This window comes from Lonchura striata, chromosome 4 (assembly GCF_046129695.1).
Source record: "Lonchura striata isolate bLonStr1 chromosome 4, bLonStr1.mat, whole genome shotgun sequence".
In the NCBI taxonomy this organism is placed as follows: domain Eukaryota; kingdom Metazoa; phylum Chordata; class Aves; order Passeriformes; family Estrildidae; genus Lonchura; species Lonchura striata.
The window spans coordinates 28,022,903-28,037,030 of record NC_134606.1 but is presented as its reverse complement, the minus strand read 5'-3'; the positions used below and the strand labels follow the sequence as shown (position 1 = coordinate 28,037,030).

Here is a 14,128-nt window from a genome sequence, read left to right as displayed (position 1 = left end):
TTCTAAAAAGCAGTCCAGCTTTCTGTGTCATATTAATAAGGATGTTTGAAACTGTCCTACAAAGTTGAATTGCAGCTGCTCCGTACATGTCACTATTCCTGTAGTTGCTAACTTGTTATTTGGTGCTAAAATGTAGGATGATTTATTAGATGTCTCAATTAACAAACATGGATGCAAATGGGTTTTCTCAAGTCAGTTGAATTTGACTTTTGACTTGGTATAAGTTTTTCTGTCTCTATAATGCAAGAAATTTCAGTTACCTGGAGTATTTCTCTGGAGATAGTAACATTTGTTTCAGCTAAGTACTTCTAGAATATTGAAAATTTGTTTTTCTGTTCTTTTCTGTTATATATGTCCTCCGAACACTATATGTGCTTTGGTGTTGGTATGTGAATTCTGTTACTGATTGCCTGCTAGACACTGTCAAATTCCTGTGATAAACACTAGGGATCTCAGCACGATCTCTCTTCAGAATCCATGTTGGTTGGTTGTCTTTTATTTTATTTGATAATTTGATACTGTACTTTGAATATAGCTTGAAAAATACCTCAAAATATCCAAATTCCACCTGGCATTCAGATTTATATCTGATTTTTATTGGTGATGTTTTCATGCATTCGCTTGGTTCAGATTATTTCTTTTCTTTTGCTTATTAAGGAAGAGGAATAGATTAAAAAAATGTTTGAGAGAAAGTCCACAGTATCAGTCAGTACTGTTAAAACTTTGGAGCTATCTACTCAGGATAGATAGCTCCAGGATAGATAACTCCAGGATGTTGCTACTTTAGCTGTTGAAGTTCAGAAGTAATTCCCAAACTCTGACCCATATTTAATAAGATTTTTCTTTATAGATTCCATAGGCAGCATTATTTGATGTCTCTTTTCCTGAAGTTGTAAATTATGTCAAAACATGCAAACTGATTATAACTGGTCATACCATTTGTAGCTAATTTCAAATAAAACTCAAAGATCTATGCTTACTTTTTTGGTGTCAAAACTACCTATCATGTCAGTGTTGGTTATGATACAAAATGAATGTATTTTTGACATACACTTTATAACCTGTATATATGCATATGAGCCTCTCTCTTTTCCTTCTTTCTGGTCAGATTCCTGTGCTATGTTTTTCTGTGGACAATATTATATTTAATATTACAAATATTAAGTGTAACTTCATGCCACATGATGTCAGTTTGCTAACATTTCCATGCACATGAGCACAAGCTAAACTGAGAATGAATATGTGGTTGCCTTTTCATCAGTTTTGGCTTTCATTTGCTTCTACAGTTCAGGAGTTCCTGAGGTTATAATGGGTTATTTTGCAATATTAAGAATGCATGAGGGATATGATTATTAAGATCAGGCCTAATGTCTTGGTTCTTGGGGCTGGAAGTGTTATTTTAGTTAAGTTCAACTGGATCTTGATTCAGATAGTCAGATCCCATGCTTCTCAAAGTAACTTGGCAGTGCTTGACCATTTCTTCTTCCACTTCACCAGAATGATATTGCCTATAGTCATGAATGACAAAGACATACCTAAGGTACAAAAGCCTTCAAAATAATATAACATATTTTCTTGTTTGCTGTAAGAGAACAAAAGAAATACTGATTTTGATATTTATTTGGAAATAACAGCAATCTAAAGTTTTCTAATTTATATTATCACAAGCAAATTAAAATGTATCACAAAATATTACAGAACAAAAAGAGTTGTTTATTTTATTGCTGGCAAAGCTAATAATTTCATAGGTAAAGAGACTGAATGACCTTGTATTACAATTGGATAGAAATGCACTCAAGATTTCTAGTGAAACATCTTTTCTCATTTTGAGAATTTGAACTACTATTCTCTTGTAAGTCCCTCTTGTCTACTTACACTATTTGATTCCATTTGGGACTGGAATAATACAAGAGAGTAGAAAGGTTATTATTACAACGTTCCTGGTTTAGAAATTTTATATATACAGAAATAAAACCCTGTTTTAACAAGACTTTCTATTCTGTAGACTCCAGACACCTTGATATTTTCAAATGTTTTCCTATAGGCAACCAAATATTTAGATCCTTAAATGGACTAAGCACCTTAGAAATTCACACATTACTGATTATGTTTACAACATTTTTTAATCCTTGAAATTAAATATTTTTTTCAATTTTATGTATTTTCCAACAAGCAGTAAATTTTGACATCAAACACAAATTCCATAAGATGGAGTACTTATCAGAAAAACCAAAACACTACCATACCATTTTTAGATTTGGAGCAAAGCCAAACATCTGAAAACATTGTTGCTTTTGTCAATTAATAGCTCAAGAGTTGCATAAAAAAATTTTTTTTTAATAGTGGAAAGCACTGTAAAACATGCAATTGCAAAATGCCTTTGGGAAAAATCTATAAATGATCAGTATATTGAGCAGAATTTATGCCTAAACACGTACACGATTGCTTCCACTTGTGTGAATTAGGGCACTGCAAATGATGTACTGTGGCATCAGCTATTTCTGAGTAATGCATGTTTAAGAAGTCTCAATATTGTTGACATTTCTGGCAATGTTGAAAAAATAAATCTTTCAAAATAATATTTTGAGGTAAAGATCAAGCAGTATGCACAGTCAGAAAAAATGGTGGCTGAAGCCAAGAGATGACTCAGTACTAGTAATGTTGGCACCTACATTAAGGATGCAAGCCAATCCAGAAACCAGATTCAAAACACTATTTTTTCAGATTCATCTGTTTTTCTTTTGAGTAAATTACATATTTGCATGCCTTTACTTACCTTGCATGCCTTTACTTACCTTGCTCATTGTTGTGATTTATATTCTCCAATTCTGCCCAAAAACTGAAGAAATTTGAAGGATGGAGAATTTAGCACACCTGTCAATAATGGAAGCGTCTGTGTCAGGGTTTGTAGTGTTGACTCCATCTATAGTCTAAAAGTAATCAGCAGCTGAACCTTTGGTTCACATGGCTGTATATCAGCATCTGTTTTACTGAGGTAATTCACATATGAGACTTCATTAATGGTATTGATTAACTCTCCACTAACTGTAGACTCGAGACAGCTCCTGACACAGATACCAATATTCAGTACAATGAACCCACTGTAAGCTTCCTAATTCAGGGCTAACTTCGTTTCTGGAGCAGTGTTCCCAAAACAAAGGTGAAATGACTTTAAGCCAATATTAGAATTATTGCCTAAGTCTCTATGAGTACCTGCTTCATGCTTTCCCAATTTATCCTCAAATATTTGTAGGGAATAGTGAACTCTGTGGCTCAGAAACATTGCTACAACAGAACCAGTGGGAGAGACAGAGCAAATATCCACATCTGGTCACAGACTAGCACAGCTTATTTCTCTTGAGGTGATGGAACTATATGCTATCAATAAACAGGGCAGAAGGTTTAGTCTAGCCCTAATCAAATTTTAAGTAAATATTAACACCATTGGTCCATAATGTTCAGCATTATAATAAATAAGTGAGAATAGCAATTGAACAAGCTTTTGAGTTTTCATGACTCTATCAAAAATATCCCCTTGTGCCATAAAAATATACTGTGGGAAAAGTGCACAGTCTTTTTGGGTAAATCTCAGTATTCTCTCTAACTAGTAGGTTAGAGAGATCTACTTCAGCACAAATAAAAGTGTCAGACCATGATATGTAGAACAGATTTGATAGCCCATTTCTCATCTGTGTTTTGATAATCAGTAGTCAAACAGGAAGATAAAACATGAAGCACAGTAAAAAAGATCAGTGGATCTCTTGCTTGCATACAGCCTTGAAAGCTCCCCAGTGTCAATATTAAAATATGGGCCTAGCAGTGAACAACACTTTTTTTTTTTTTTTTCCTGCATCTATTCTAGATTTCTGGCAAAAACACTATTTAATGAAGTACAGTTCTATTCTCCTTTGGTGTCAATTTTCCTGGTTGTCTTTCGATTCAGAAGGAAGAAAAATACAGAGATGATTAAAGAGGCCTTAATGGCAGGGTTTTCCTCTCACAGGCTCTAATTGTCAGTGTCAGGCAGCAGAGGACCCTTGGTGCTCAGCCCCATGGTGAGATGAGCTGCAGAGCAGGAGGTGATGGAGTGATGACAAGGTGGGTCGGCTGTCTGTGAGAACTCACAGCAGGAGGACCTGGAAAATCCAGTATGACAGGTTCACTATCATGTAACAGGGCACATAAAAGACCAAATGCTTGGTTCATTAGGTAGAGGTCTTTTCATTCCATTTAATTTAACTGCAGCTTTAGTCAAAAGGGAAAAAACAATCTTCACTAGGTTTTACAAACATATTCTAGATCCAGAGAAAGCAATTTTTTCTATGAGCACTATTCATTGGATGCTTTTTTTTTCATAAAGTCATTAAGGGCTCATGCATATATAAACTGTTTTGAACCTAGAGCAAACATTACAAAATTCAATTTGGCTACAAGAGATCAATTTCCACATAAACTGGAGAGAAATACAAGGTAATTGGCACAGTTACTAGTTTTCTGGCTGCCTTAAAATAATTCTAGCCAGTATTGTGGAATAAACTAGGCAAATTAATTATTAATTGTTCCATTTAGCACATGTTTTATCTGGTTTTAGTAGAACAATCTTACTAGAGTTTTTGTGAGACCTTAGTCTAGCTTCTAGCTAGGTAATCCTTTTTTTTTTTTTTTTTGTCAATGTTGCAACAGTTATAAAAGTTGGTGTTTGTTTTCTAAATAACAATGTCAGGTGAGCACTCACTTCAATCTGTCATACTGAAAAACAGTTATAGAAGCTCTGCCAGAAAATGCATGGATGGCTACCAGACACTAAAAATTTTGATATATATATTTTTATTCCATTGCTATTAATTTTATTACTAGACAAAATTATGATGCCAATAGATACTGAAAGCTGACCTCTCATGCTAAGATTCTTAATCATTTTTGGTTGTTTAGTTTTCTTTATTTTTTTCTAAATGCAGTAAAGTAGCTGATGTCAGGATTTTTGGTATTTGGTTTTTAGTGGCTTATTAACCACACACTAGTGTAGTTGTTCTTCTGAATAAATTACTTCACTTTAAAAGTCATATATATTCACTGGCATGTGAACATAAACATACAAATTTTAAAACCTAGCACTGTGTGAAGCCAAAGGTGCTGTTGCAATTTTCTTTATGTTTTAGAGTAAATAGGAGGTCCTAGGACTGCAGCTTTCATATAGAAGTCCCCTTCAAGCCATGCTAAATGCACTAGAAGCAGGATGATGCCTAAAACTCCTCATGGCTGCCTCCAGTACATTACTTTTGCTAGTTTTAAAGAGTGAAGGTTGGGGCCAGGTAGTGTGAATGTGCTCTGAGGGGAGCCAGTAATAAGAAGGCTGTGCACCATTGGAGAAGGACACAAAAGTTCAAAGTACCAGCTTGGACTGAAAAACAGGCATTTTATGGAAGGCTAAAACTATTTCCATTAAAAAAAGTTATAATGACTAAGTACCTCTGCAGTAACTGGGAACTAGCAGAACCTGTTGTGCATAAAATTCCTTAGTCAGCTTCTATTTTCTTTCCCCATGTACTTTGTGGAGAAAGTATGGGCCATTTAGTATGGACCTGCTTTTACATTTTTTGGAAAGGCTTCTTAAATCAAAATTTGCTGTTGTTATCTTCAAAGGAGTTTAATTTTTTCATATCTTTAATATAATCTCATTATTTACATCCTTAAATGCTTAGACAAAGAAGCTTAACTGAATTATTTCAGGCTAGTAACAAGGCTAGGCCATTATTTTTATATTGTGTTATACATACATATACTTTATTATACACTTCAGGGTATTTTTAGTCATAATATCTTTCTAGGCTCCTCGATGATTTTGTTAATTATGGAAACAATTCTAAATATTTATTTGATAAATATTCAAATGTCCTTTTTCATTTTAGAGGAGACAAGTTGTACCCAGGTGCCTTATATTCCTGTGGTGAGCAATCATATCTTGATTCCTCTGCCAGTTTAATGTCTTTTCTTAAGTAATAAAATTATGTTATTCAAATCAAGATAGTTCCCTGATAGGAATAAAAATTTATATAGAACCAGCTGAGTGATTACTGCTCCCAGCCATCATGCTAAACCTTTCAATCCAACGTGTTTCTAAGGCAACATGTGCTTCCCTATTTAATGCAAGTTGTTCTTATCACAGAAATTATGTGATTATAAAAAAACCCAAGCATTAGCACTGAATTACTTTAAAGATATTTGATATTAATGATATTTAATCACAGACTGATATATTTTCAGAACATATAACAGACTTCATCGTTGATTAGTGAAATACAGTTAAACAAAGAATAACTCTCTTCAAGGAGTTATTCAAAGAATAACTCTCTTTAGGGGCTCTTACTCCAATTTTCTGTTTAAGCAGGCCAGCCCTGAGTGCAGACTAGATTGCTAAGTCTGTCCTGTCCAGTTTTGAACACTTCCAAGAGCACTTCTGTAGGCTGCGTGCTACTCTGCTGCCTTGTCTCCACAGAGGAGACTTTCCTAATGTCCAGTCTGGTCCTTTCTGGTTTCAGTTTATGCCTCTTGTCTCCTCCTCTCCTCCTCTGGCATCCTCACATGCACAGTACGAGGAGTCTGGCTCCGTCTGCTTGTTGCCCTACTGTGAAGTCCTGGGAGCTGCTGGTGGGACCCCAGAATCCATCTCTGCAGGCTGAACAAGTTCTGCAGCCTCAGCTCACAGGCCAAGTGATCCAGACCCTGGCCCACTTGGTGGCTGTCCCGTGCACATCCTTTTATCAGTGTCTTCCTTGTGTTGGGAGGACCCTGAGGCTGGACTCACTGTTGCAGGTGTGGTCCCACAAGCACTGCACAGAGGGACAATCCCTCCCCTCCATCTACAGGCCATGCTTTTATTGATCCATCCCAGGCTGCTGCCAGCTCGTTTTACTGCCAGGGCACACTGCTGGCTCATGCACAGCTCACTGTCTGCCAACACCCCAGGGCCTTTTCCATAGAGCTGCTCTCCAGCCAATTTTTATGATTTATTTACCCACCCTTACAGACTGTAAAATCCCAATTTACAAACAAAAATATTGTGGCAATTGTGCTCTTTGTTGTCAAAACAGAAAATAGAGCAGGGAACCATGAATTTGTTACTTTCAGCCAATTCAACTTTGTATTACACTATAAGTAATTATAATATGTTCAGATTTTAGAACACCACCAAACAGACTGTAAACTGGTACTCAGTATATTCTGGTTAGTGTCATAAAATTAATGTTAATCAAATGGCTTCTCAGTATAAATTTAGCTATCTGTTACACAATGACTTGGTAGCATTTATATTACCCAGACTACATTGTAATCTCTTTTTGAACTGCACATCAGAAACATTTTAAAAGAGGTAGTCCCTGACCAAAAATAGCTTTTAAATCAAACATGATCAAGTTGTTCTTTCTTCCCTTTTCTGGCTATAACAAGTGTAACAGAGAATGGTGATAACCAATTAATCAAGTTATTTCTAAGCTAATTTTCTTCAGACTGAGTTCATGGCAAAGACATGTGTTGATTCAATTGAAATATAAACTAGTTCACGTGGTCCTAATTGATACTGACATGCAGTCATGAGGTTATGGTTTCCAAAGTAATGATGTTACTGTTGATTTGGAAATCAGGTGATGGTCTTTCTTTTTCAATGTCCAGAAATAAAGGCAGCTTCTGCAAAGCTTAGGTGCCTACAGTCAAATTTTAGAATTAACTTTTGACTATATTTTAATAGTTATTTAGGTACCTGAAGATTAAAAACAAGCTCTCTGTGACACCTGCTAATTTTGCACCAATTCCCTGTCAACGTTACTTTTGGGAAGTAAAGTCTGTACATGGCACAAAATTATGATGATACCTGGTCATTTCTGAAAAATTTAAGATGCTCTTCTTTCCTTCTAGACAACATTCAAAACATCTGTAATATATTATGCTCCTGTGTTCATATTTAAAAATAGGACTTGAACTGCTGAATTGTTTCAGAGCTGTTGAAGATGAGCCAAAACAAAACTTGAAAAAATTTAAACCATGTTTAATAGGAAGAGCTTAGAGTACTTAAAATTAAGTGTTACAAGATAACTTCTTTTTGTGTCTGATAAAACAGAAGGGTAAGAAACCAAACCACTGGAACATGAGCTTGTTTTTTGTTCCTTATAAGTGTATAAGGTACTTACATGCTCACTTTACTAGAATAGGAAGTTGCTATTCAAAAATTCTTAGGGAAAAGAAAGAGGTCTTTGATTTCTGATGAGAAGACATGATTAGTTACCTGTGATTCTGTGTCATGATTATTTACATTTCCCTAAGAACATGCAGAAAACTCAGGTTTTCAGAGAGAAACACCCAAGAGCACACAGAAGTGATTCCTGATGCAGAAGCATCCTTCATAGAACAATGATAGGTCTGGATGTAACTGCAGTGTCCCGGGTGGCTCAGACTGGGGTTTATTTTATCCTTGATGTGCTCTGAATGTCTTCTGCTATAGCAACTCATGTTTGAGCGAATTGTGGTTTCTGTACATAGCGTGCTCAGCCTGAGCAGCTAGACATTTTATTATCTATAAACTGAAAGTTAGCAACTACACTGACAAAAAAGTGTTTTCATAATCCTGAAGATTTAAAATAGCTTGTGATATCTAGTCATCAAGTTTAACCATTTTCTCAAATCTTCTCTCCAAATACTCTTGTAAAATTAGATTGCTATTTCACATATCAGGAAATGCTGATTCTCTAACATGTAGTAGATGCTCATGGTCTTTAAAATGCACCAGTGTACAATTCTTATATGTAAAGTCAGTTACTTGCTTCATGCTTTATTACCTCTGTCAATCTACCTCTGTATTCATTTTGACTGTTAGTGGATTTCCCCGTCGTGATATTTTAGGAAAGAATCAGATAACTACTTGAAATGGTTGCTTAATTTATAAGTATTACAAATCTAGAAGTAACTGGAAAAAAAGTTTATCAATAGACAAAACTGCCAAATGGTCTCTAAACTATAAATCTGCAAGGAGTTATTTATGACCATTCAGACCATGAGTTATTCAGATGATCATTCTAGTCACATGAGTTTGGACAGAGTTTGGAAGTAGAGATTAGCTAAATCCCAGTCTAAAATTATTTCTCTGAAAGTTTCTTCATGTGAATATTCTCTTTAATTTAGATCGTTAGTTTAAATCCCAGTCTATTCTGGATTGAGTTGCATGTGCTGCTGAATATTGGCCTAAAAGAGGAAATATTTAGTAACCAATTTCAGAGTGCTAGCCAGGTATATCATATCTCAGTAGATGTCTGTGAGCAGAATTGAAAGGCAAAGAGGAAAGTAACCATGGATTTTAGCACATATCAAAATACAGGCTTGAAATTAGAGAAGAGCAGTTGAAATATCTGTTAAAAGGCAAGGAAAAGAATTAAATAAACTATAACATCCTCTAGGCAGGTGTCTAATTTACAGTGTTATCATGGGATGTGTTTTCTTATTGCAAGGAAGAAAAAGAAAGACTGATACTTTAGTCAAGAATTCATCTATCAATTGATTAACATAGAATAATGTTTACAGAGCAATCCATCAATACACCAGAAATATTCTTCTCATGTAGTTACCATGGGAGGCTCTCAAAACAGGGATGAAACTACAGGATGCTCAGAGAAGGCCAAGGCTTTGTTTAGGTGGTATAGCTCACACTAAGTCTGTGATTGGGATAACATTTTTTGTGTCAGTGTCTGCTCCACATTTGTAACCCATATACCTGGTCTGGTACAACTTTATCATGTGTATCAGGTTAATCAATTTTATCAGGTATAAATTCATCATTAACAGTGAATTCCAGTCACAACTGGAAAATGAAAGCTATATAGTTTTCCTAAAATTTCTTCCCTCTTTTAAAAGATGTCAGACTAATGCTTTTTATACAGAATGCCCTTAGGACTTAAGTCTGGCCATGTGTTTTGATCCATGAATCCAGCCTAGCATTTGTAGGAAAATGTCTTTTAGCAGCCATTCAATGAGCTGTTGCAGGGTCAGACAATAACAATGGATGATGTAGAAGACACTGTTCCAGGCAAGCTAGTTAGAGGAGGATTCTCTTCTCCTAGCTTGGAAGTGGTACTGGCTTTTTCAGTCACAGATTTAATATCTGCCATTCTTTTCAACAGTTAGTTTTTGCACCTCACCTTTTTTTTTTGTGTCCCAGTACCATACTGTACATGTTTATCACTCTGTGTTGATAAACATTTGACTTTTCTATGCAATTGCTCATCTCTTCCTGTAAAAGAATGAGAGGACATCAAATAGCGTTGGCAGATTCAAAACAAACAGGGGGAGGCAATCTAGAACTGAGCTTTGGAGCTCCTCACCTCAGTAGACTGCAGATGCTAAAGTTATACACAGCTTTAGAAATAAACTAAACAAACTAGTAACAGAGAAATTAATTAGCATAGCCCTTTCTTCAATAAAATTAACAAAAGTTCTTCCCAATAACTTTTTGCAGGACTTACCCAAATAGTAATTCTCTATATACCAAATCAAAACTTGCCTAGAATGCCAAATTAGTAATGCAATGCATTCTCTAAATATTGAGTTTGATTTTAATGGGTCAAAATTGGTAATTGTAGTAAAAGTATACTGAATATTCAGTCTTAACATATGCATTGAATATACTTTTATTGCATGGTTCTTTCTTTTTTTTTTTTTTTTGCAAGAGGCATAGTTTTACCCCAGGAAACAGTATCAATTATCCATCATCAAATTAAGAATCCTATATAACTTATACAGCAACAGCAAAAGACATCTACATATTAGGAAACTTTCTATCAAAAGCTAAAGGGATCTTAAAACTTGCAGAATACCAATCAATGATCAGAATAAAGTGAATGCCATTCTTCAGCTTAGTAAATTGCAAAAAGAAAAATATGAGTGTATGTCATAAAAATAAAAACCCACAAATATAACTAAAGAACATACTAAAAACTGTAAATAAATAAATATATATATATATATATATATATATATATATATATATATATATTGCAGTTGTAATCAAAACTTGGCATAATTTTGTCTTTAATGAGGAAATGAACATTGGAAAACTTACCAAGAAAGTTTCCAATCTAAGAAGCTGCTACATGTATTAACTTTTGCAACACATTTCAAAGGCATTTCCAGAGAGGCAATGTACGCCACATTAGCCAAACTAAGACAAATAAGAAACAGACGTCTTTTTATAAAGCAAATCTAGATAAAAATCTTCAGCAAAGTAATTGCATTTATTTATATTAAAATCCTGAGAGATAAGAAATGAGCCATGTTTTTTTTTTCCTCAAAATAATCATTATAGCTTAAGTAAGTTAAGCTAACTCTACTGATCCATAGAAAAAATTCCACATCTGGAAAATCTTTGCTTCATCTGTGTTGGGGTTTCATGCTTTTTGGTGCTTTGTTCACCAGTTCCCATTACTCTAACTTCAACCTCTCCCTCAGGAGCATTCCAATTCCAATGGAAGAGCATTCCAATTCACTTAAAGATATAGTGATAATTTCATTTCCTGAGGTATGCTATTTAAGCTTCCTTACCTGTTTCCCTAAACAAAGCAAAATAAATCCTCAAAAATAAAGCAACTTAAAAAAAAAAAAAGAAAAAAAAGGACAATGTATCTTTGAAGCATGCTGCAGTATGGACAATTATTTTAATAGATTGAAATGAGATCAAAAATTGTAATTGTCAAAGATAACGAAAAGTACACTTTTTGTTATTGTAGCTGTTTTTAACAAATAGAAGTTTAGACACAATCCAGCACCAAATTCTCCTGTTTGCCATGGACCATTCACAAGCAGCACTGCTTAAAATCTGAATTTAGTATTGGCCAAATGCATGCAGTGCAGACAACCAGAAAATAATTGCTTCCTGTATTCCCTTCTGGCTACACAATTGCTTACTCTTTGCCTCTGTATTTAGAAATCCAGGAGATAGATTTAGAAATGTAATTATGACAGAAACAAAGTAGCACAACCAAAGTACTTCCAAAACTGGGAATTTTTTTTTTTCTCTGTTAAAGGAGCTGTTAGAGGAGCTGTGGGCTGAGTTACAAATGATTTTTTTTTTCATATGTATTGTCAGAAGAAGGTATGGGCTAAATAAAAAATAACTGGAAGTGCACACATCCAGTCACTTAAAGGGCGCCTGTTTCAAGAACATAGTCACACAGCAGCATCTGAAAAAGTAAATTAAACAAGAAAAGGACTGAAGTACACACACAGAGTTGTCCTAGTTCTTTAGTTATTATTCTTTCTGCTTGAGTTTTAGCCCATGTCAATCAGTAATTTTCTAGAAAAGACCCATGAATACTTGGAAGATAAGATCCAGGTAGGAGATTCACACTTACTGTCATTGAGTGGTCTGGATCAAAAAGGTCAAAGAGATTAATTCATTCTGACATCCTTTGTCTACCACAGACTTCTTCAGGCTTAGTCCTTGCTTAGAGGATTCAAATAAAAATTTATGAGCAAATCTTCCTCTCAGTGGAAAGATCTTTAACCTCTTGTAATGCATGGAAAATACACCTCAGTGAGATTCTAGCATAAAAACTCCAACCACTGCTTTCATTTATCTCCTCTCTCCACTTTCCCTCCTTCTGACAAACTGACTTCAAGGTTTTTATGCTTGAACTTCTGCTGAAAAGGAGATTTAGGAAATGAATTTTTTTTTTGTTTACAGAGAACTGTATCTGATAACTGCACTTTTGCCTTTTAATTGTTTACCTTTCGTGCAACAGTTACTAGTTCAGGAGGGGAAAAAAAGAAAAAAACAGTGAAAATTAGCTATACTGCTGCTCTGTTACAAGTACCTGGAAAGTGGGGCACAAATGACTTTCAGCTGCTTCCCTAAATGACAGGGCAAGGTAATCCCTGGCATAACTGTAAAGAAAGGTGTGACTGACAAGGGCAGGCATTAGCAGCTATCCTAAATTATGCTCCCTGGAGAGCAGCTTTTTGTAGCAGAGTTTGCTGCTCCAGTGCTCCCCTTCTTCTGGGACAACCTGTGGAATGGGCAGAGTTATACTGAGCCATGCTTAGCACTTGCCACTTAATCACTCCCAAACCATGCTGAGTTACTAGAAGGGCTAAGTGGAAGTCACTGTAGCCTTAATTATAGCTTGCATGCAAATTGTTATCTGCATGAATGCTCACTCTTTCAGCAACCTAACAACAAATTGATGAAACTTGAGAAAGCCTCTGCGTGTGACAGAATAAAGAAGCTCAGGTACAGGGCTCCACATTAATACAGTAGAAAACCACCCCACTTTTAACATCCTGACCCTATCAACACTGAGGAAGCATAGCATTGCCTTACCAATGTCCTCACACAGCAAGAGTCCAGATGGAATTTGCTTTTATTTCTAATGGACCTTTGAACAGCAGATCTCACTGATAGGAAGCAGAAGATTTCACTGATTCAGTCAAGTGACTGTCAAGTGAACTCAAAAGCATATTACTTTCCTGAGCCTGCAGCAATTAGACATTCACCCATTCATAGAACAATCCTTAAAGAAACAGGAAAATTGTGCTGTGTTCTCTGGTTTATGCTATAAATAGTAAAAATTTTGGAGCAAGTTACCTTGTTCAAGAAAAAGTTAATTTATATTCCCAGACATTAGAAATATCCCAATCAGCTGACCCTATATAACTGTAACTGATGGACAAAATAATTTCAGAGGAGCACTTAACACCAAATGGAAATTTAAAAGCTGATAAAATTTTAATTAAAGTTTATTCCTGAAGAGCATCCAAATAGATTATAGTAAGAAAATCAAAGAGTCATAGTTCTGTTCTTCAATGACATTAGAAAATAGGTATGCCATTATGATTAAACTAGTATAATTTCTGTAATATCTGATTATCTTTAAATTATTTTGAAAGTGCAATACAGTATTTTTTAGTTCCTACTTTGCCAGCTGTGGGTCTGTTGAGAGAAACACAGTGCCTAACTTGCAGTCCAAAATCAGTAAATCTTTTCATATTTAACCATGAAAGGACACACACTACTCTGTAGCTTAGGCTGCAGTGATTCATGTTGAGAGCAGTATTAATTCATGAATGAATGTGCTAAACCTTGTAGGTCACT

General features: G+C 35.2%; 1 protein-coding gene across 2 annotated transcripts in view; it reads left to right on the top strand.

Annotated features, from left to right (window-relative positions):
- Window positions 1-14,128, top strand: part of DLC1 (DLC1 Rho GTPase activating protein) — a 213,829-nt gene that overhangs the window by 87,766 nt on the left and 111,935 nt on the right. The gene's annotated exons all lie outside the window — the stretch shown is intronic.